A 24,117-nucleotide genomic window follows, 5' to 3' on the forward strand; every position below is an offset into this window, starting at 1 on the left:
GAACAGCTTGGGTCTTTCCAGGCTTAGCAACCAGGTTTTTATTTGGTTTACAACTCCCGACCCATCCAACCAAAAACAGTGGAAAATATGCAGGTCAACAGCCAGACAGTGATAAATGCTGACAAGTAGTCCCATTGTCATCGAAGTAGAAGAGGCTCTGATCCAGTGGCAGGATATGCCTCAAGTGTGTGGAGTTTCAGAATTATGCATATTAGCTGCACCCTGATAGGTGTGTTCATGAACCAGCCCAGAAGAAGGATGTTCTGATAGTCACAAAAGAACAGAAAGAGTTGAGGACATGGAGAACATAGAGACAGAGAAAAGAATTGCAAGGAGAATATGGATTGAGGAGATTCCAAAGTCCAAAAAACCAGGTCAGAATAAAAAGTGACATTCATTAGCTCTGTTTATACATATGAATGGAAATGACGTGGAGAACAGGGGCAATGGAATGGAAAAAGTCATGCTCGCAAGAAGTAGATTGATATTTATGATAAGAGTATTTTAGGCTTGAATTATCTCTCATTTTCTTCAATTTTATGCTTTGTTTTGGGTGGACAGAAATATAGGAAAATATTAACAATATTCATGACTTGTGTATAAATTAAGTGCTTAGACATAATGTGTTAGATACTAGTTTTACTGAGGTATAATTTACATACTGTAAAATTTACCCTTTTTAAGCGTACAATATAGTGGGGCTCTTTTTGTATATTATCAGAGTTGTGCACCTATCACTACTACCTAGTTTTAGAAGATTCCATCACTGCTCCCCTCAAAAAGTCTATGCCCATTAGCAGTTTCCCCTCCTCCAGACTCTTCAAGTCCTAATCAGCTCTCTGTCTCTCTGGCTTTGCCTGTGGTGGACATTGCATACACATGGAATCATAGAATATGTGGCTTTTTGTGTGTCGCTTCTTTTACTTAGTATGATGTTTTCAAAATTTGTGTAGTAGCATATAACATTACTTCACTCCTTATGTCTAAATAATATCCCACTGTATGGGTATCTCACATTTTGTTTATTCATCAGTTGATAGACATTTGGATTGTTTCCATTTTTGGAAATTATGAATAATGCTACCATGAACACTTGTGTGCAAGTTTTTGTATGGATGTACATTTTCAATTATCTTGGGTATGTAGGAGTGGAATTGTTGGATCATGTGGTCACTGTATGTTTAACTTTTTGATAAACTACCAGGAATTGTTTTCCAAAACAACTGCCTGATTTTCCATTCCCTCCAGGGAATGAGGGTTTCAATTTCTTTGTATCCTCTCCAATGCTTGTTATTATCCACCTTTTTGGTTATAGCCTTCTTACTAAGTGGTCAGTTGTAATGATTCTGAGTAGGCCTCCAAACTACCACAGGTGAAATGGGGCTGGGTATTTCATCTGGTTTTAACATCTGATTCATATTATTTTAGAATTGTAGACCAAATTAATTAAATTAAGAATGTACATTTGACTCTAATTTAGGGCTGATTTTACCCTGTCAGTGGGTATCACTTAATGTGGGTCATGTTTTAATAATTATCATGGGCATAATATATGTGTGCTTTTTAATTTTTTTTAAATTTTATTTAAATCCAATTGAATTAACATATAGTGTAATAATGATTTCAGGAGTAGAATTAGTGATTCATCACATATATAACACCCAGTGCTCATCCCAACAAATGCCCTTCTTAATGCCTATTGTCCACTTAGCATATCTCTCCACCCAACACGCCTGCAGCAACCCTCAGTTTGTTCTCTGTAGTCAAGAGTCTCTTATGGTTTATTCACCAAGTCAAGTTTTGGGTTAAGTACTGATGTAAACCAAGTGATTAAGCTGATACCCACATTGAAGTAGATGAGCACTCTGTTTGCAGGGACCTGATTGGCTGTAACTGCTTGTTAACCAAACAGAATAGCACAGGTGCACAACCCTAGTAATGGCTGCCAAGGCTTTTTCCTAATGGAGGTACATTGAGGCAGTACAGTATGAGGTATTGAAAAGAGGTCTGGCCTAGCAATCAAGGGATTTGGATTTCAGTTCTGTAATGAACTGTACCCAATCTTGTTCCCCAGCACTGACTCTTTCCTACCAGGTTGGATATGACGTCTCTTTGCTTACTATAGTCTCCCTGTACTTATACAGAGTGCACTTAAAAGTTTTTACATTATTGCTTCCTTAACTGACTGCTTTTGGTCTCTCATCTGTAAGCCCTGTGAGGTTGAGGAATCCCTTCTGGTTTGTCTTCCATTTCATTGTCACTGCTTTATCCCAGTGCCTGACATGAAGTAACTGGTTATTAAATATTATGAAGATCTCGTACACATCGACGAACTACAACTTCAACTTAACATTAGTATCAACTGTTATTTACCTAAATGGTACCTCCCTTTAGAGATTAAATGTTCTTATTTGTAAAATAGAAATTGGGGGTATTAGTAGTATGTACCTCATTGTGTTTTTATGAGGATTAAATTAAATATAAGTTTAGACACTTCAGTTGGTGTCTAAACTTCAGTTGGCACACAATAATCAATTATTAAATATGCTTCACTATCATTATTTTGATTTTCAGTCTCCAATACCATTTTCTCAATGAAAATTAGAAAATTAGAAACCGCTCAGGTGGTTAAGTGTCCGACTCTTGATTTCAGCTCAGGTCATGATCTCATGGTTGGTGTGTTCAAGCCCCACGTCAGGCTCTGCACTGATAGTGTGTAGCCTACTTGAGATTCTCCCTCTCTCTCTGTCCCACCCCTGTGTGCACCTTCTCTGCCTCTCTCAAAAATAAATAAACTTAAAAAAAAAAGGTCTGAATAAGGGTCTCATTAAAATGCCTCCCATTTCTAATATTCTTATATGACATTTGCTAGTATGATAATCCATATGCATGGTGCTTATGAATATTCCATTTCTGGAGCAGGTGATATGGTGTTGACATGTGTATGTAGGAGCTTGATAACAATAAAAATTCCTGATTTCATTTATGGAGACAAAATTACATATGACAACTGTTGTTTTTCTCCACAGCATTTGTGGTTTGAAACTCAGCTTTATTTTTCTTTTGTACATTGATGATGTACAGTGAAATATTAAGGTGGGTTTAGGAAAGTTTCAGAAAATGTCAAGTGTCCTTTGTGGTGAAATCAAATCCTGTGGGTTGTTGCTTTTTGATTTAGAAAAGGTCATAATCATGGACCATTTCAAATTTTCAAAGTAACTTTACGAGTATTCTGCTTCTCTGGGGAACTACATTGTAGAAAATACACTAGCCCTAACTGGTTTTCTAACTATGCTCTGCAACTCCAAACCTGAATTCCTAATATTATACAGGAGGAAAATGCAATATTAATTCCTACTCTTCCGAAAATATTTTCTTGAAAATAATAAACCTCTATTTAGGGAAAATGGCTTTTACTCAGATTCAATCCATTTATACCACTATTGATTTATGTTAAAGGACTATCTAATTGGCTTTGTCAGTCATATTTGGATTAATGAAGTATAGATGATTCATACCCCAATCGAATCCCATGGGTAAATTTAACTCCCCTCAAGCTATCTTTGTGTTTCTACTTCTTATTCCATCTTCTCTACCTAAGACTAAACTCTCCATGTCTCTTCTCTTTTATCTTTCTTGGTTTGACCTTGTACAATCTTTTGACTTTTATTTCATCTCCATCACCTTTTCTTTTTCCAAACCACTTGCCTCTTTTTAAAAAATTTTATCATCTGTACATAAAAGAGAGATTTTAGTAAAAGTCCTAATTTTTACATAGTTTATTCTTACAAGATAATTTCACTACACTGAAGATTTCTGTAGCTAATTCCACAAAGGTCAAGGAGCATTTAGCCAAAATGCCACTGAGCAAATCACATATTACATGGCTTTGAGCCACTTGCAATCCAAATACTTAATACCCATGAATAAACCTTGGTTGGAATTACAGAATAACAGAATGCGGGAACCTTTTATAATCCCCTGTTCAAATATCCCTTTTAATGTGAAATGTAACTCAGTAGAAATTATTCCAAAATAAAGTGAATAAACCTAAATGAATAGGTTAATGTATATTGTAAGCCCTCATATAGTCATTACATAGGTTAAGAAATGAAACATTGCCAAGTATAGATTTATAGGAATTTTGACATTTGGTATGTCTGAACATTTGTGTCTTCCAACTCCCGTTCATGTCCTAATCCCCAAAGGTGATGGTATTACTAGGTGGACCCTTTGGGAGGTGATTAGGTCGTGAGAGTGGAGCTCTCATGAATAGATTAGTGTTCTTATGAAGGATACCACAGGAGTCCCCAGCCCCCCCTTCCCTTCTATGAGGATACAAGTAGTCCACAACCCAGAAGAGGGCCCTCACCCAACCATGTTGGCACATTCATCTCTGACTTGAGTCCCCAGAATTGTAGGAAATAGATTTGTTGTTTATAAGCTCTCCGGTCTGTGGTATTCGATTACAGCACCCCAAATGAACTAAGACGACATCCATTAGCGTGAGTCTTCCCAGCTTGTTCTTCAGAAAGGGCTTAGTTATTCACCTATTTTTGCTGCATTTACATTTAGAAAGAGATTTACACATCCTAGAAAACTCCTGCTGGGATTTTCATGAGGATTGCATTGTACTTATAGATTAATATGGAGAACAAAATATATTTATCAACTATTTCTTTAGGTCTTAATTTTTTTCATAAACTTTTATGATGGTCTCTGCAGAAGTCTGGCATATGCTTTGGCAGATTTATTTCTAGGTACTCGATCTTATAAAGATTATCTCATAAAATTTTATAAATATATGTGCTGAAGTTTCGGGCATACTTTAAGGGATGTTTTTGCCTAGGTATTTGATATTTTATAATATTATAAATGCTTTCTCTATTTAAATTTTACTCTTTTTATATCTTGTCATTTAGAAAGAAAATTGATTTGTATGTATTGATTTTCTATCCTGCAAACTTGTTCATCTGTCTTTTTAGTTCTAAGAATGTAACTATAGATTCCTTTAGTTGGTTTTTGTTTGTTTGTTTTCGTTGATTTCTAGTTTCATACCATTGTGGTGAGAAAAGATGCTTGGTATAATTTTAATCTTCTTAAATTTATCGAGACGTGTTTTGTGGCCTAACGTGATTTATCTTGGAGAGTGTTTCATGTGCACTTGAAAACAATGTGTATTCTGTTGGTTTTGAATGGAATGTTCTGTATATATCTGTTAGGTCCATCTGGTCTAATGTGTCATTCAAAGCCACTGTTTCCTTGTTGGTTTTCTGTCTGGATGATTTATTCATTGATGTAAGTGGGGTGTTAAAATCTCCTGTTACTGTATTAACTGTCAGTTTCTCCCTTTATGTCTGTTAATTGCTTTAGACTTCTTTAATTTACAAAACCATATATTTATAAATAATAATCTTTGTTCTTCCGTTTTAATCCTTATAATACTTTTCTTAACATACAACACCATCTAGGACTTCCAGTGCAATGTGAAATAGAAGTCTTGATGCCAGACATCCTGTCTTGAAAGAGAAACTTCCAATATCTTTACCATTAAGCATAACATATGTTATAAGCATTTATAGATAATCTTTGTCCAATTAAGGACATTTTCTTTTTTCCTCAGTTTGCTAAGGGATTTTGTCTTTTAATCATGATGGATATTGAATTTTGTCAAGGTCTAGGTACTCAGTGTTACTGGAATCTTATTACTTCTAGAACTTGTTAGTTAACAGTGCTAGAAAATATGGATACAAACATACATATACATGTATCTGTATCTCGATATCCACCTGTGTGTGTGTGTGTGTGTGTGTGTGTGCACGCCCGTGAGTTTATAACTGATACCTCCTCCAATTCCAATCCAACACCACAAGGTTTATCCTAGCCTTCCCATTTCCCTACTTTACAATTCCTTTCTCCAATAAGAGAAACCCAGATCTCATTATACAGAATATATTTATGTATTTCTCAGTCCTAAAATACATATACTTTCAGTTCTAAACCATAATCCTGAGAAAAACAATTTTTTTAACTAGAGTACTATATTTGTATAGTCTTTAGCCTTAGAATTATTATGAAAATATTGTTTTACAGTTTCTTAGGTCCCTTTTCTCCCACCCCATTTCATTGTGACTATGTTGTTGATTTGTTTTGCAGTTGGATATATTTTTTACTGTTTGTATATTCCACTTGGAGTTGCTTTCACAGTGTAGATGAATTTTATTTTATTTTTAAATTAAATTAAAATAAATTAATAGTTGTGAAATATTACCATGGTTCAAAAGTCAGAACTTTATGAAAGGGTACACTCAGAGCAATGTCACTCTGATCATCCCTCTTTGCTGTTGCAATTCTCCCATCTTTCCATACCCTTCCCAGGCACCCTTTTTAGGTAACCTATCTCATTATTTTTTGTTTTGCCCTTCCTATATTTTTTTGGATAGATGAACAGATAAGGATATTTTATCTTCTATCTCATTTCTCTTACAAGATAGCATAGTATAGATGCTCTTGCATTTTACTTTTTTACATTCAGTGTCATAGCCTAGAAATCATTCCTTATCAGTTCATAAATAACTTTCTCACTCTTTTTATTACTGCTGCATAGTACTCCATGATTTATTTAACCACTCTACTTTTTATAGAGATTTATAATGTCTCTAATATTTTTCAATGCAAACATTGTGACAATGACTAGCCTTGTGCATGTGTGCTTTTGTGTGGTTAGAGCTGAAAATTCCTAATGTAGGATCACTTGGTCAAAGGTAAATGCATATATAATTTTGTTAGAAATTGCTAGCTTCTTCTAGAATGGTTGTACCAGTTTACGTTTGCATCAGCACTGTATAAGACAGTTTCCCTATAGCCTCGCTGAACCAGTGTGTTGTCATACATTCTAATAGTTGCTGATCTGATAGGTAAGAGATATTACCTCAGTGTTTTAATTTGTATTTATCTAATTGTTAATAATTTTGAACATCTTTTGATGTGCTTCAGGACTATTTTACATTCTTTTATTTTCTGTAAACTGTCTTTTATGTTGTTTTCCCATTTTCCTATTGTTTTTTTAAATTTTTTATCCTTCGCATTTTAAGAATTCTTGGTGTATTAGGGACTTTAGTCTTTGGTTTGTGATATATGTTGAAAATATTTTCTCTTAGGGATGTCTGGGTGGCTCAGTTGATTAGTTGGTTAAGTGTCTGACTCTTGATTTCAGATCAGGTCATGATGTCACATTTAGTGAGATCAAGCCCCATGTTGGGCTCTGCTCTGACTGTGTACATCCCACTTAAGATTCTCTCTCTCTCTCTCTCTCTCTCTCTCTCTCTCTCTCTCTCTCTCTTTGCCTCTCGCAGGCACATGAACTTGCATACTCTCTCTCAAAATAAATAAACATTAAAAAAAGAAAATATTTTCATTTCATGTATCGTTTCTCTTTTAACTTTGATTATGGTGTGTAGATTTTTTTTTGCCTCACACAAGTATTTGTTGTTGTTTTCAAATTTATTAATCACTTCTTTTATTCCCTCTAGATATTAAGATATAGTTAGAAATACTTCTCTTACAATGAGATTAAAGGGAGATTCATTCATATTTTTCTTCTAGTATTTGTATAGATTCATTTTTTTACATTAGGTCTTTCATTTTCCTAGAGTACACTCCTGTGTGCGGATCAAATTTTACATTTTTCTAAATCATTGCTGATTTTCTCAGCACCATTTATTTATAAGTCCATCTTTCTAAATGCATTAGTGTCTGAGGCTCTGTGTCCTCTTTGGTAAAATGTAGATAATCTCTCTTTCAAATCCTGGTATACAATTTAAATGATGTAACCTATACACTCTGGTGGGCACTTAATAAATGCTATTTCCCTTCCTATTAAACAATTACTATCTGTTGACTTAGAGTATCTAGATGAAACCTGCATCTGTCTAGAGCAGCAGTTTTCAAATAGTAATATTCATAAAAATCACCTGGAATGCTGGCCAAAATGCACATTAGTTGGCCCTGTCCTTTAGATACTCTAATTCAGTGGGTCTGGTGTGGCTTAGGAACCTGCATTATATCCAGTCTGCATTATACCCAGATTTTGAGACCAAATTCTGAGAAGCATTAGCCTGAGGGGTGTGTCTATCCCATCCATTCCCATGGTGGTGATTACAAATATGCAAAATTATCCACCAGCTAGGTTAATAAATCCCTATATTCATAAAACTATTTTAAATCAGTTACAGAACAATTTTTCTGTGATAAGAATACTGAAGATTTCAAAAGTAAAAGTGTGATTAGAATTGATTTTAGTTCACTTAATTTTTGAGACAGATCATGAAGAAAATTAGGAATGCAGATATAAAGCAGGCAATTGTGTTGTGTGTTTAGTGACTCTTGGTATGTTAGTATGCTGTCCATATCGAAACATCCTCCTTTAGAATCTGACAACATGGAGGAGAAAGATGTATTTTTGTATTGGCATTTCAAAGCTAATTAGAGAAAATAAAAGATAAAGAGGATCTCTTCTAGAGCAGATGCCTTTTTTTAGTTCCAGCTATGCTAAAAATAATATGCTTGACTTACACATGATAGTAACAATAATAATAATAATAATAATAATAATAATAATTAATAATAATGTGCTTGACTTACACATGAACTTAAATTTTATTCCAGAAAATCTCTCCCCAGCTACTTAATTCAATAAAGAGATTGATGCTAAAAGCACATTTACTGTTTAGAACCCATTACAGAAGAATGCTGTCTCTATGTCTCTTACTCCAATACTGATATATGCAGCGGATGACAGAGAGACCATAGCTGTGATTCATTTACGAGTATCGTGTCTAAAAGTAATTTTTGTGGCAGCTCAACCACTGAGTGATTTCAGGTTTCTAAATAGATGGTAAAGTACATCAGCGTGATTAAATGCACTCCCACAAGAACAAGTGTTTGTTCTCAATATCATCATGTAGCCTGTACAACTCTAATTTGAGAGTCTAGATGTTCAAAAACACCTGTCACAGTACATTGTACATGATTATGTTTTGTGTGGTGGGATGATGTGTGACAAGCTGAGTCTCTTGACTGAAAAGTAAAATATGAAGTGGCCTCCTTCTTCCAATAAGAATTCAACTGCCAAAGTGATTTTTTTCTATTATCAAATAATTTTTAAAGATTAGGTACCAACTTTGCATATTTAGAAAACTTGGTCATTTTATTCCAGTTGGATGATTTCTGATATAGGTGACTTTGAGGATTCAAATGTAAATTGAGATGAGAACCTCCCTATCTCACTCTAATGGAGCAAATATAATGGTTTGAAAATACCATACAGGAAACCAATTTGACAATAAATTTCATATTAAAAAAATAAAGTAGAAATCCTCTTAGGGTTCTTTCTACACAAAACAAAACAAAGCAAAACCAAAAAAGAAAAAAAAAACATACAAATAATGCACACGTATGTATATACATATGATTTACATCAGGTCCTATTTTCTACTTTGGCAATCATATTGTAGTCTCTTGAAAAATATTTCTGTGAAGGATCATATCTCACATGATAGAAAGGGAGACGAGGGTAAACAAATATATGTATTTTATGTTTGTAGAAATTTTTCAAGGAAGATAATGTTTAAGTAACTTTAACATTATTAAAAAGAAGGTGTGAATTAAAATGAAAAACACAAGTATCAGTCTTTTATGAATCTATCTTCTTGTTCTATTTCATTATATCCAAGTCTGCATCATTATATCTCAGGCTTCTTTAGCATGGCCTTCTTTGGCAGGACCCCAAATTCCATACCATGTCCAGCATTCCACCCATATCCCAATTCCCAAAGGAGAAAAAAACTAGGTGAAGAGAAGGAAGTATTATCATGTAAGTAAATACACATATACACGCACACACACATGCACATCACAGACACACAGATAGAGAGAGGGGCTCTCTGATTTTAGAAATGGTAAAATCATACTGAAACCACATAAATAGACATGTACAGTCTAGTCCTTACAGAAATTATGGGTCATAGGTCAAAAATAGTGTTCATGCCCATACACATTACCATGCACTATATATGGCTTTTACCACACTACCACAATAAATAGATAATAAGGTAGCTAAAATAATAATAAGATAGAATGGAAAGACCAAATGAGCAACATATAAAAATGAAGTCTATTTTAACACAATATTATGTCAATATCTGAGTTCTGGCATTCAAATTATGTATATAAATGAAATAGTCAAAATCTACCACATTTTGTAGCATAATGTGTCATCTGGTCTTCAGAGTAGGATACCAAATTTAAGTGCCCAGTATGCTCTCTTAACACTAATTCATTTTGCAAGTATCAAACTTAAATAACTCTAATAGCTCACCATTAATTTAATCATAAATAGCTTTAAGTCCTAAGTGAAAATAAGAGTCTTTGGATTTGCATTTCCCTTCATATAAGAACCAAGAAGGGTCTTGCATTTTGAGAGAGTTGTGAAGTATATTGGTAGCCTATGTCCTTGGAGCTTACTTTACGAGCCATTGGTTACATGCCCAAAGGAAAACTGCATACTTTTTAAAATAGCCATAAATTAGCGCATGCATATGTCACAAATTGTTTGTCTAGACAGTTTTACACTGTAAGATCTTAGATTCAGTGCCCAGTATCACTGGGTAGGCTGACCTCAGGGCCTTTTCATACAAAAAAACATTATGAAGTTGAGAAGGGCTTTTGGGTCATCTAGAGAGAATTTTCCTTCCAATAACCCTGCAGCTGGATTAAACACACTCGGAGGTCTTTGTAATTGTATTAGGACCCTACAGTTACAGTAACTCTAAGTGACTTGACTGATGTCACAGCCGAATTGAAGACAGGTCAAATTGGCACCATTCTGTCACTTCCAAATACCAAATCAGTAATTCCCAGAATCATATTCCTCAGATATCAGCTGACGGAGAATAGAATATTTGCCAAAATATTTAGCAGGAAATTCACACTGAAACCACACCTCACTTTAAACCTAAGGTGAGATTGCCATAATATCCCAGATTTCCTCAGTCTCCATCCAAAATTGTGATCTATTTCCTGTTTTTGCAAATGAGTTACCATACAGAAAATAGTCTTGCTTTAAGTGGCTGAAAAGAGACCTCAGATATGGCCAGAGGAGCTGGTATAACAGGAACTGAGGTGTCTGACATGTTGATATAAAAATGCCTGCTCTACATAGACTGGAGAATTTAGGATTGTCACAGGCAATGAAATTTTATTAATCTGGAAAACAGATTGGCTACACAGCATCTGTTTCCAGTAAATTCCTGACTCTCACCGAATTTTAGAGCTGGCTTGATTGAGATCAAGGGAGCACTTTAAGTTAACCTTTCAAGTTGAGTGTGTGTGTGTAATTTGTATTTGCATATTAGAGTGGTTAAGTCTTTAAATTTAGCTTACTTTTTTTCTACTGTTTCTCAGAAGTTTAGCTAAGGACACGTTCAACCCTATACCAGCTTTATTCTCGATAAATTATCCTCAGCTATTATTTTACTTGTCTGCAATATCTTCCAACCTCTAATGGAGAATAAAATTCTTTGCTTCATTGATGTGCACTCAGAATTTTTAGAGACTCTGATTAAGGCAGGAGAATGTCTTTAACTCTTCCCCTGGTTTTAGCAGTTTGTTAGGTCTACCAATGAAGCTTACACAGCACCCCTTATCAAAAGGGTCTGCCACTAGTATGTTCTTTCAACATGGAAAGAAGAAAGAGCTGCCAATAAGTGGAATGAGTTGTTTATATGAGTTCTAAAGAAGAGATACACATAACTGCAGAACTGCCAGAAAATTCAATATTATGACTAGATCCAATCTAGAAGGATAGCAGATATAAGGGAACCTGCCTCAATTCTTCCCTCCCCCGTGTACAGGAGACATCTTTAATCCATCACAGCTTTCTTTGCATTGCCAGCTCTATGGAGACAGGGATTGATTGTTTGATTGATTGATTGATTTTGCTCTTTCGTGTGTGGTGGATTTCTAGGACCCAGAATATTACCTGATGTATTCACATAATATAAATTCTATAAATAAGTGTTGAATAAATGGAATGAATGACTCAGATGCAGCTTCAGAATTTTATGCAACACAACACTCTAGACCGTCAAGATGAAGTCTATTTACTATCCTTGGATTCTGGATTCTTGCATACTGTGTCTGTATGCCAGGACCCAGAATATGGAATCAGCAAATTGCTAGCTCACAAAGCAGATATCTCTAGTATCTCTTCTGGTTCTAATCTACCCCACATGATGACTCTAGAGAAATACTAAGGTTGGTGATTCTAATATAAGAGGGCATGTTGCAAATATAAACAACTCAGATCTGGTCACTATGTTGCATTCCTGAGACTGCCATAATAAATTACCACCAACTGCATCTGGCCTAAAACAATAGAAGTGTATACTATCTCATATCTGGAGACTATATATCTGAAATCAAGATGTCTGCAGTACCATACTATCTCTGAAGGCTCTAATAGGGAATGCTTCCTTGCTTCTTTCAGCTTTTGGAGGCACCAGGTATCCCTTGGCTCGTAACAGCATAACTCCAATCTCTGCTTCCATCATCACAGGCCTCCTTCCCTGCCTGTGTCTTTGTGTCCAAGTCTCCCTCTCCATTCTCTTATACAGTCACTAGTCATTGGATTTAGGGCCTGCCCAAATCTTAACTTGATTATATCTACAAAAATCCTATTTCCAAATAAGGTCACATTCACAGGTGCTAGGGGTCATGATTAGAACATGACTTTTTAGGAACACAATTCAACCCACTCTAGTCACTGTCTTCTTGGAACCTACAACTAAGAGTAAAGATACAGATAAGTAGATAGAAAATTACAACTAGATGATGTGTTTTCATAAAGGAAGCAAAAGGCCAAATTGCCTAAGGCGCTCCAAATTGCACTCAATAGCACATAACAGAAATATGACAGCAGTTGCTTAACTAAATAGAGATTTATTCATATTATATAAGACATTGGAAGTAGGCAATTCACATCTGGTGCAACTGCTCATGAAGTCATTGAGAACCCAGATTCACTCTGGTTTCTTTCTCTTCCAGTGTGGCTCTTGTTCTCATGGCTACATAATGTGTGCTTCAATGCCAGATGTCAGGTCTTCATTACAGGTAAAAAGGGAAGGAGAAGGGAAAGAAGCATTTGTGAACTGAGACTGACCGTTTATATTCTGGAGGCCCCACCTGGGAGACTTCTACTTATAATTCTTTGGCCAGGACTGAATCACATAGCCATTCATAGTTTCAGAGAGTCTAAGGAGGTGACTAGTACTAACTGGGAACACACTGGTCTTTGCAAAATTGGAGTTTTGTTAGTGATGTACAAGTGAGTAGATTTTGAAAAAAAAAAAAAAAACCTGTCCCTATGATAGAGAAATGCCAAAATGGAGACTCAAAGTATAAATAAGGGTCTCCCAGGCCTGAAAGCCGGGAGGGGTTCTCCAGACAGAGGGTAGAATATTTATACAGGTCTGGAAGTGAGATAGAGACAAGAAAGAAAAGATGAAAGACTTTAATTATGTCTGAACTGCAGGAAACAAGGTGGGAAGTCACACTAAGAGATGAATCTAGGGAGAAAAGTCATGGTCAAATCCTAAAAGTTCCTGTAAGCCATATGTATCATGTAGGGCTCTTGGATACAATTCAAAACCAGCTTTGGCAGAAGTTTTAAGCAGAAAATGAAAGCATTAAAATGTTCTTGGGTAGCTCACAGAACTTTCCAGACCTGAAGGACCATGTAGTGCTGCACTGTCAGGAAGAAAGTCCAAATTGTGATGCAAAAGTGATCATTGATGCTGCCACTGCCACCACTGCTAAGCATCAACCCCAGTGGACACAGGATACTGTCACCAAAACCCCTACTTCTGGGCCCTGAAAATTCCCCCCACCTGGAACTTCTTTACTATCCACAGCTGTGTCATCTCCCAGCTCAAATTCTTTGAAGGAGGTCTTGAGGTTCAGGCTGTCATGTGTCTAAATTCTAGCTTGCAAGGAAGCTAAATATTTGGCATGTTTTATTTCTGACACAAGAAGTGCCTCTTTCTCTCCCCAAGATACTCCCCCAAATGTAGGAAGAAGCTTCATGTGCTGGGCAACCAAAATGGCCAAGGGATTCTATGAAATAACAGAAAGAAAGTGCAGGGAGTATGTGAGAGAAAGGAAGAAGACTGTGGTCAAAAAGGGGGACATTTGAATTTAAGACGAGGAACTAGTTTTGAGGTATAGCTAGGGTCTTGTTCTCAGGGAATGACTTTGAATAGGAGATGGTGTTAAAAAGGAGACCAGAAACTGGACGGTCTGGATCACGCCAGACTGCCTTGTGGAATGAGACAAATAGCTATGATATTTATTCTTTCTGTGCCTGATTAAAAAAAAAAAAAAAAAAAAAAAAAAAAAAAAAAAAAAACCAGAAGAAAATCTGTGTTGTTGGGTGAGAAGAGACCAGGAGGTAAGCCCTCACCTGCTCTCTGCCCTTTGGCTGGTGCTACTGGGCCAAAAGCAGCAGACATTTACTCCCCATGGCAGGACAAATGCTCAGTACTCCATCTCTGTCCTTGTCCCCAAAGTTGTCTTAAATACAACTGGTCTGTGGGGAAACGAAGCACCAGGACTGAGTAGCTGGGGACATAACCTGGATCACACCTCCCAGGCTTTATCTCTCATAGCAGAATCTGCATCTCACATGAGTTCATGGGGATTTATTACCATGGCACTTTGCTCCCTCTGCCCCTAAGGAACTGAAGTCTCTAAATCCCACTAAGATTAAGTCCCAGCTCTAGTTGCAGGAAGACATAAATAATGAAAATCTCTAGATATTCTCCTTTCCATCTCACACCAAATCTTAAGAAAGTAACCTGGATAATACCTTTTTTAGCAGCTTTCAGGTCCGGCAGTTTTTCTTGTTAAACAGTAAACCTGTTAACCTGTAAAGAAGGTTAAAAGGGCCAAGTGCTCCAGGGTTGCTAGGTGGAGGAGCACCTGCAGAAGAGGTCAGGAGGTCACCCTATTGACCATACAGAATACCTTGACATATTCACTTGGGTCCTGTATGACAAGCAGGGGTCCTGGAAGTTCCTGCACCTTCCAGGGAGGTGATATGGATTGGTAAAGATTTGGGAATAAAATAAGATGCTGCTGCAAAAAAGAGTGTAAAACAAGAGGCATGTGCCTAGGACTATAACTCCATGAGTAATTGGAAGCTTACCTTCTTGACTGGCCAAATTGAACCAGTTGCATGCAGCACAGGGGTCACCGGTGTAGGTAAAGAGCAGAACAGGAGCTATAGCAGAGGGAAATGAGGATCCAGTGGACAGTCAGTGGATCTAAGACTCTGGCTACTCATGCATTAGGGACACAGGTAGTTTCCCTTCATATACAGAATTCCATTGCTTCATCTTGGGCAAGAAAAATGAGTCATCCAGAAGTGGCCATTTTTTAAACCCTTCTTCCTGCAGTTGAACATTAAGAAAAGAGGCCTTTTAAACTACAGGGAGCTAAAATACTAATGACTAGCAAGTCCTTTCCCAGGTGGTGAGAACCTCATAAGGAAAACCAGGTCAGCCATAGGAAATAAAGAAACTGCGTTTTTGGTGCACATTTAAGGTTAGAGTGAGTAAATTTTAGATATAAACACATTTTGCATTAAAAATTATTTTTGTTGATTGATTTCATGCCTAGGGCTTTTTGCTTTTATTAATAGATGGCACCAAATTTATTTTCCCCCATGTTTATGCTTGTTTGTGTGACTTGATTATCTCTTAACAATGTTAACTTGAGAAAGTATCATAGTTACATGATGCCAAGTTGACCAGTTATCATCACTTCTAGCAACACTTCTGAAGTAATGTTAGCAATTATCCAGAAAGATATTTTAGTCAGAGCCATGGTCCAGAGTTCCTAAAGCCAGAGACAGAACAGTATCACTCTTTACTTCCCAATTCTTATTCTTTACATTGTTCCCAAACACTTGAAACATTTTTAAATGAAAGCTCCAAGGAAAATTATAAACACATTTCAAAAATATCATTTCTTTGACTAGCCCCTTTTCTATACTTACTCTGAAAGACTGCCCATGTGGGTATCCCTTGAGACAATCTTATATCCATGGCAAATTAGTCCAACTTCCAATAGACAAGAAGATAATTATGCAGTTTTATACCTTTCTTTCCTTTCTTATTCTCTCTAGCATGCAAATGCATGCACACACTCTGATAACACATCTTCCTGCATATACACTTCATAGTTGCCTCAAAATAATTGGACAGCACTTGTCTTAGTGTAGAAAGAAACATTTTTTAATGTCAGTTGTGATGTGGACAGCTGAAAAGAAGTCTCTTCTCAGGGCCTTTTAATTATGTCGAGATCCCACCTAGACTTTAATTCTCTATTTCCTTCACAGTTGTTAATCTAGTAACTGAAAGATCAATGTGTCCAAAACCCAAAAGTTTTCAGTCTTAGCAAATGCAAAAGACTACTTTTTGTGTTTCATAAGGCAAGCTTGTACAAAATCTGCTGATAATTTGTAGGACTCATTTAATTTAAATGGGTTACTTATTTTATCAGTTTAATGAGATTTTTTTTATCATCTATCAGTTGATAGAGATGTAGAGGTAGAAAGAGATAGAGATAGAGATAAAGATAGAGCTATGCACACAGAGACACAATGTAAGGATCTCTAGACTCCACTCTGTGTGCGTAGCCCATTCATTTCTTCTTTTTACTTTCGTAATTGATTCATCAGCCCCGGTTAAGTAGTGTCTTTTTATAAAATAGTTACTTCTTGGGATAAGTCAGCAACCATCTTCACAATTTGCTTTCACAGACATTATTATCAGCAATTACTCCCACAATAGCCACCATTATATTTTGATCCATAGTGTTTCAACATCCAATGATGGTGTTTAGTGTCCCTAGGCTGGTGGTACAGGATGTATATGCTCTCAGTGCAACTTCTGGGCTATTTTTAGAGATGTTAGCACAAAACTCTGCATGTCCTTTTACCCTAGTCATCATTATCCGATCATTTCTTTTGCAGGTGAGAATATTCATTTTCTCTCACCAATTTGATTCAATTATCCAGGTTGCAAGTACCAGATTGGAACATATAATCAAGGGTTCTAAAAAGGGTTCTATAAAGGGCATCAGAGAGGATGTGATAGTGGGAGGGTAGAAAGGCTTGTTGATTTTTCTCATCAAGCAAGGCTTGTAAGATGGCACTTTCAGACAAGAAGTTGGAGTTAATAACTAGGCTAGAAGACAGTGGGATCCAAAGAATTTGTACTCCCCAGAGTCACAAACCAAATGTTTAAATACCTATTTCCATGCCCCTGATCCACAGTGCTAATTTAAGCATTTCTTTTTAAGCAATGATACAAGTGTATTTCCCAGATCATTGATTACTTTAGGCAGTCAAATATTTCACTTTTTTCTTAATAGAGTTAAATCATTAATATTGTCTAAAATCTCACATTTTTATGACTTTTACTGTAATTTGCCTTATCAAAATAAAGTCCTTAATTCCCCCCTCACCTCCTTATCTCTAAATAAATGAGTATGTTATCTATCCTAGAAACATAAGGATAGGAACTAATAATATAAATATCATATATATCTCTATATATGTATATATATATATATATATATAGAGAGAGAGAGAGAGAGAGAGAGAGATATCCAGAGATCCCAGCTAGACTTCAATATATATTATCTCCAGTAACATAAAATAAAAAACTAATGTGAAAAACTAATAAAAAATAAGTATATTTTGTGCCTCATTTTACTTTACTAAATTTATGTATCTTAAAATTACACATCAATTGAAATGAAGCATATTTGATATAAAATACACATTGGCCAAATTGTAGGATTGAGGTACAAAATGAAAATTACCCAGTTATTTGTTTCTAGTCTTCTTGTCACGCTCACTTGGTTTTCTGTGTTATCTCTTTTCTGGAAAGTGAGTGGTTCCTACTATTGGCCAAGGCAAACCTTCACATCCTTTTACTCTTTGTTGTTTTAGTTGGTTAATTATTTGAGTGTGTTGCATATTGTGCTTAATATACCTACACATAGTCATTAAGAAACTACAGTAAAACAGACTAACATCAAGTGGAAAGAATATTCTGTCTTATTTCCAACATCTTAATTTATTTAAAACATTTATCCAATAAGAATGTACTCACTGAATAATTAACACATGCCATTGAGCATGACAGGTGACAATGATGTATTAAGAAGGGTTTCACACTCCAGAAATCATAAAATAAATACTGACATTGGAGTTAAAGCCCAAGTTGGCTACTGAATAGCTAGATGACCATAGATAGGCTTCAGTTTCTTCCCTATTAAACAGGGGGAGTAAAGATTACCTCATGGGATTGTTGATAGAACCAACTGACCACATGAAGTAATACATAAAGCATGATTGGTGATAATAATAAAGGAGGTAAGAAGGGAAATAAAATGCTAATTGGGTGTAACTGTGGTAACAGGAGAATAGTAGAAATCATAGTAAGAAGTGAGCACTGGGAAGGATCCACATGGTATAGGATATCCGTCTATGGAACCCAAGCCAAGTTCTCAAGCCACCTGGGGGAAGACTGCATTTAGAAGCCTACATACAGACATCTGCCTATTGTAATCTCCTCCTGGTGTCTTGGAGACCTCATCTCTTTAGTGGACTGAAAGCTCAGGGGTCATTGTTGACAAAAGAACTCATATTGTTGGTGGCTGCTTCTGGATTTGATTGTCTATTTTATTAAATCACCAGCCAGTCAACTTATCTACACTAGTTCAACAGAAGTCCTTGAAAGTAAGTATGCATAGTGAGGATATCTTTTTTTCTGATTTATTTCACCTAGCATTATTCTTTTTTATTTTGTTAAGTTTTTTATTTTAATTCCAGTATTGTTAACATTCTATTAGTTTCAGGTGTACAGTATGGTAATGCAACAATTCTATACATTGTTCAATGCTTATCATGATAAGTGTACTCTTTAATCCCCATCACCTATTTCACCCATCCCCCCACCTACCTCCTCTCCGGTAACCATCAGTTTGTCCTCTACAGTCAAGAGTCTATTTCTTGGTTTGTCTCTCTCTCTCTTTTTCCCCCCTTTGTTTATTTGTTTTGTTTCTTTTTTTAAATGTATATTTATTTTGACAGAGAGACAGAGTGCAAGAGGGGGAAGGGCAGAGAGAGAGGGAGACACAGAATCTGAAGCAGGCTTCAGGCTCTGAGATGTCAGCACAGAACTCGATACGGGGCTCGAGCCCACGAACAGTTCTCACTGTTCTCATGACCTGAGCCGAAGTCGGATGCTTAACCAACTGAGCCACCCAGGTGCCCCTATTAGTTTTGTTTCTTAAATTCCCCATATGAGTGAAGATATTTTTGGAGAAAGTAGCTGTGAAGTTAGCCTTTGAAATTTAATTATTGAAAGATTTGGGATGCCTGGGTGGCTCAGTCAGTTAAGTGTCCAACTCTTGGTTTTGGCTTAGGTCATGATTTCACAATTTCGTGGGTTCAAGCCCTGCGTTGGACTCTGTGCTAGAAGTATGGAGCCTGCTTGGCATTCTTTCTCTCTCCCTCTCTCTCTGCCCCTCCCCCACACATGCTGTCCCTGTCTCTCTCAAATTAAATAAAGAAAGAAAAAAAAAAAAAAGAGGGGTGTCCGGGTGGCATAGTCTATTAAGTGTCCAACTTGAGCTCAGATCATGCTCTCATGGCTCATGAGTTCCAGCCCCATGTTGGGCTCTGTGCTTACAGCTCAAAGCCTGGAGCCTGCTTCAGATTCTGTCACCAGCTCTCTCTGCCCCTCCTCCACTGGCGCTCATTCTCTCTCTCTCACTTTCAAATATAAATAAATATTAAAAAAGAAAAAAGGAAAGATTTGGTGAGTAACTACCATTTGCCAGACGCCCTTACATCCTGTGGAGGTAGAGGAAAATTATAATAAAATATAGGAGGAAAAATACAGCAGAGGCCTAAAGGAAGAATAATAGCTTACCAGGCAAAGAAGAAGGCAAGTGTACTCCAGGCAGCAGGAGAAGCATGTACAGTTCCTCCAAGGTGAGGGAAAGCTGGGGGAAAACTCTGGCAAGGGTGGTCAGTGGGTGTTGGAGTTATTAGAAGAGGCTGGAAAATTAAGAAGCCACTAAAACAAGCAGCCAATTGTAAGTTATATTATAGAGTTTGCGTTTTGTCCTAAGGGCTTTTGAAAGACAATAATGGTTTTAAGTGTGCAAGAAAACATGATCAGACTTGTAGGAAAGAAAGTTGACTCTGTCTGCAGGGCAGAGTGTGGGTTGTAGGGAATTAAGACAGGAGTTAGAACAACTAGGAAACTCATGGGGAGTCTATCCAGAGAAATTTGCTGGCCTGGACTGAGGTAGTACAATGGAAATGGGAAGAAGGGAATTGAATCTAGAAACCAGGTAAGGAGAAATCCAGGTTGAATCCTAGTAAACTGTTTTAAAACATTATGCATACAGAGCATGGGAAGAATCTGTTTGGAGTGGTTGAGGTTAGAAGAAAGAAGATGAATTCAATTCTGGACAAAGGTGTCTTTTTAGTGCCTGCAATACATCTAGGTTAATATGTGCTCTAGACCATTGTACCAATAGATCTGGCACTCCAGCAAGTAGGCTTAACTGGAGATAAAAATATGAAATTATTGACATTTAATGGGAATGAAAGTTATGTGGATGGATGAGATCACCCAGAGAAAGTGAGAGAATATCCTGGGAATGAACTTTGAGCAATAATTACATGTATGAAATGAGCAAAGGTGAAGAACTTCACAAAGAAGACCAAGAAGTAATTAAAGAGGTAGGAAGAAAAACAAATATTGTGGTGCCATGGAAACCAAGAGAAGAGGGTATTTTAGAAAGGACAGGGTGGTCTAAACTTTCAAGTTTCACAGAGAAGTTATCATTGACCTTTTGAAAGCACTTTGGGTGAAATGGAACAGGCATAAGTCAAATTAAAAGAGAGCAGATTAGAGAGGGTGTGGAGCAAATGGAAGTTGTGGGAATATCTCTCTTAAGAGCTTTGGCCATGAAGGGGAAAAATTAATTAGGGCAGTAGTTAGGGTGGGACCAGATTTTAGATCACAAATAGCTACCCAAAGAACAAGAATGCCACTGAAGTTGAATTCATTGGATCTAATGGATAATTTTCATAGTCTTCTCAGGAGAGATACTACAGCTAAATTGGCAGGTGGAGAGAAAGCTATCAATATTAAAAAAGGAATGTGTATGGAAGAAGCAGAGGAACGATGTTGGGATCTTTCACATCATTTTTTTATAAGCAGAAAAAGTCAAATAGAGATACATTTTGATTAGTGCCCCATCTCTTTCCCTGTCTCTTTCTGTCCTCTCCCTCTCCCTTGAGCCTTTCTATCCCTATATATTGCATGTAAGAAGCTTGTCTAGTCTTCCAAAAAAGGAACTCATCATAAGAGATAATCAGTAATAGTCATGTACCATAGCACTATCGTGTTTTCATAGTCTTGATAACCAGTTCTCATTTGTTACATTCTGCACAATGGCTTTTCTCTTTGCTTAATAAGTCAAACTTATTGTGAATCTATAAAACCCACAGAGCCAAGTGATAGGTAGTTCTAATTGAGATAAGAGCTTTCTTTTATATCCTTTAAAAGTAGTTTTCAGGATATTTTCTAGAATTTTAAATAAATATGCTGATACCTGATTTGTAACCCACGAAAGTCAATTTAAAATTCTTCATTGCCCACTCACTTAGACTAAAAGGGATGTTGAGCTGAATCGTCTGTGGAGCTGGTTATTGCTTGCTTGGAGTCCAGTAAGAAGCACATATATTATAAGTGAAACTGTCTGTATTCATTTTCAAAGCAGCAATATTTCAACCTCATCATAGAGCACTTCAGAAACAGCCCTTAACATTCTCTTTCCCTTAGAACAAAGAATCCTTTGAGGAGATATGTGTAAGATACTTGTTTTCGAAATGAACTCAATTTTCTCATTGGGAGAATACACAAGAAGGTAAATAAATGGGGGAAAAACTTTTTGAAAACTTCCAGGGGAGGCATATATCTTCTACAAGTGATGGAAAGGATTTAAGCTGGTGGTATCAAATAACTGATGGCTAAAAATTGCCCGCTTATGTCTGAAGGGGAAGTAATAAAATATCATACTAATAAAAAGTAATAATCAGAGTCACTGTGAATCTACAAAACCTTATTTAATATCCCTTGACAACAATTTGAAAAAAAATCGAAGTAATTATCAAGACTCATTTTAAATTAAAACCTGGCCCTGGTGCCCCACGTCACTCTTACGCACACATGGTAACAAAAGAGACTTATGATGGCTTTGTGTATATTGCGGCAGAGTTAGCTGGCTGGCCACCCTTATGATATAATCTCCTTCCACTGCAATTTAATTAAAACAGTGAAAGATCTGACCTTTGCTGGAGATTTTCTTATCCACAACACTAAAAATATCCCATGGAAGCAATCTGTCAATGTGATCTTTCAAGTACAATCCTGATAGTACTGGAGAAGAAGAGAAAGGAAATGAGAAAAACCAGAACCTACAAAGCTTAGCGCATAGTTAGTTGTGATGAAACCAGAGTCACAAGGTTTCTCTGAGGAGGATAATCCACCTAACTACATGAAGCAGTGGATGCAAGCCACTGATCTGGTGCCCACATATAATAAAAGCATGATAAGGGAGAATTGCCTACCATTCCCCCACCCCTCTTCTGGGAATTACCCTTGTGTCTATTTTGTTTTGGATGACACTTAGAGTCTTGAGAGTCTTCATTTATAGAAATTCATGGTAAGCCTTCTTGTCCCATAACCCCTAGAATTCTGTGCATTCTGTAGCAGAAGATTTTGCAATGAAGAAATTATCCCTTTTTATTAATGGTACCAGGAGTTCACTACCCACTCAGTTGTGATGATTGAGATATTCCTGCCTGGTCATAGGATAAATGTTATTTATCTTCATTGCTATGGTGAGAGAGGAAATTTTCCCCTTTTCACCATGGGAATGTGGGTTTCTTATTTGAAATATAATCTGATGGATAAGGAATAGAAATACTGGAGAGAAGTAGGGTATGACTCAAGATAAAATGGGGCCCATGATGAGGATGAAGTCCTGCTAATCATTCAGTAGAGAATAGCCAAAAAAAAAAAAAAAAACCCAAAAAACAAAAAAACAACACTGCATGTGAGATCAGACAGATCTGGAGTCAACTTCTTTACTACCTAGTCACCACTGCCTAGGAAATACACTAGATACATCTAAGACCCAAGCTCAACCTATCAAGTGACAACAGTATTGATTTTACAGACTTGTCAGGATAATAGAGATAACTTTAGTTTATCAGGAGAAGCTATTATCAACAGACAGGAAAATAAAAATATCACTAAAGAAATTGTGGGTCAAGATAGGAAGCCACAGATTCCCCAGCAAAATGTAACTTAAGTTAGATTCTAATGGCCAAACTCCTAATGTCAACCAAATGAATCAATTAGTACACTTTAGTCAATAACACTAACTGGTGCTTTAACTCTCCATGCTTTAATTAGTGTCCTATACCAACTGTGCATTTGGAAAACTGAGATGAAGCTCAGGCATGGGCAAAGGCTAGGAGAAACTGTGTTTTATTGATATATGTATCCAGAGGTGATCTTCAAATCTTTAATAGTCAGTGCAGAATAAGTATCAACCAATAAGAAAGGGTGTTGAGTATAGACAAGAAAGATAGCTGTGTCAGTTGCTAGGTGATTACCAATTCTGTACTTGTCTCTAGAGTCTGACATTAACCTTTGCACATAGTAAACACTCAATTAATATTTATTGAATTAAATTAACACTGTATTAAGCTGGTCACTTCATAAAAGTGAGAGTAAGTAGGGAAAAATTTGAATTAACAAAGATTAATTTGATGATTTGTAAAAGAATTATTCCAACTTTGTCCCTCATGAAGTTTTTTCAGTCTTTGTGAATCAGTTTGGGTGTATGTGTCTGACTTAAATTTTATATTTCATTATTTTACTCTGGATAAAAAAC

At 36.4% G+C, this 24,117-nt stretch overlaps 1 long non-coding RNA gene across 1 annotated transcript in view; it reads left to right on the top strand.

Moving 5' to 3' along the window:
* The window catches only part of LOC111561739, a 277,745-nt gene that overhangs the window by 110,560 nt on the left and 143,068 nt on the right, over nucleotides 1-24,117 (top strand). The window lies entirely within an intron of this gene.

The sequence above is a fragment of the Felis catus genome, chromosome A1 (genome assembly GCF_018350175.1).
Source record: "Felis catus isolate Fca126 chromosome A1, F.catus_Fca126_mat1.0, whole genome shotgun sequence".
In the NCBI taxonomy this organism is placed as follows: domain Eukaryota; kingdom Metazoa; phylum Chordata; class Mammalia; order Carnivora; family Felidae; genus Felis; species Felis catus.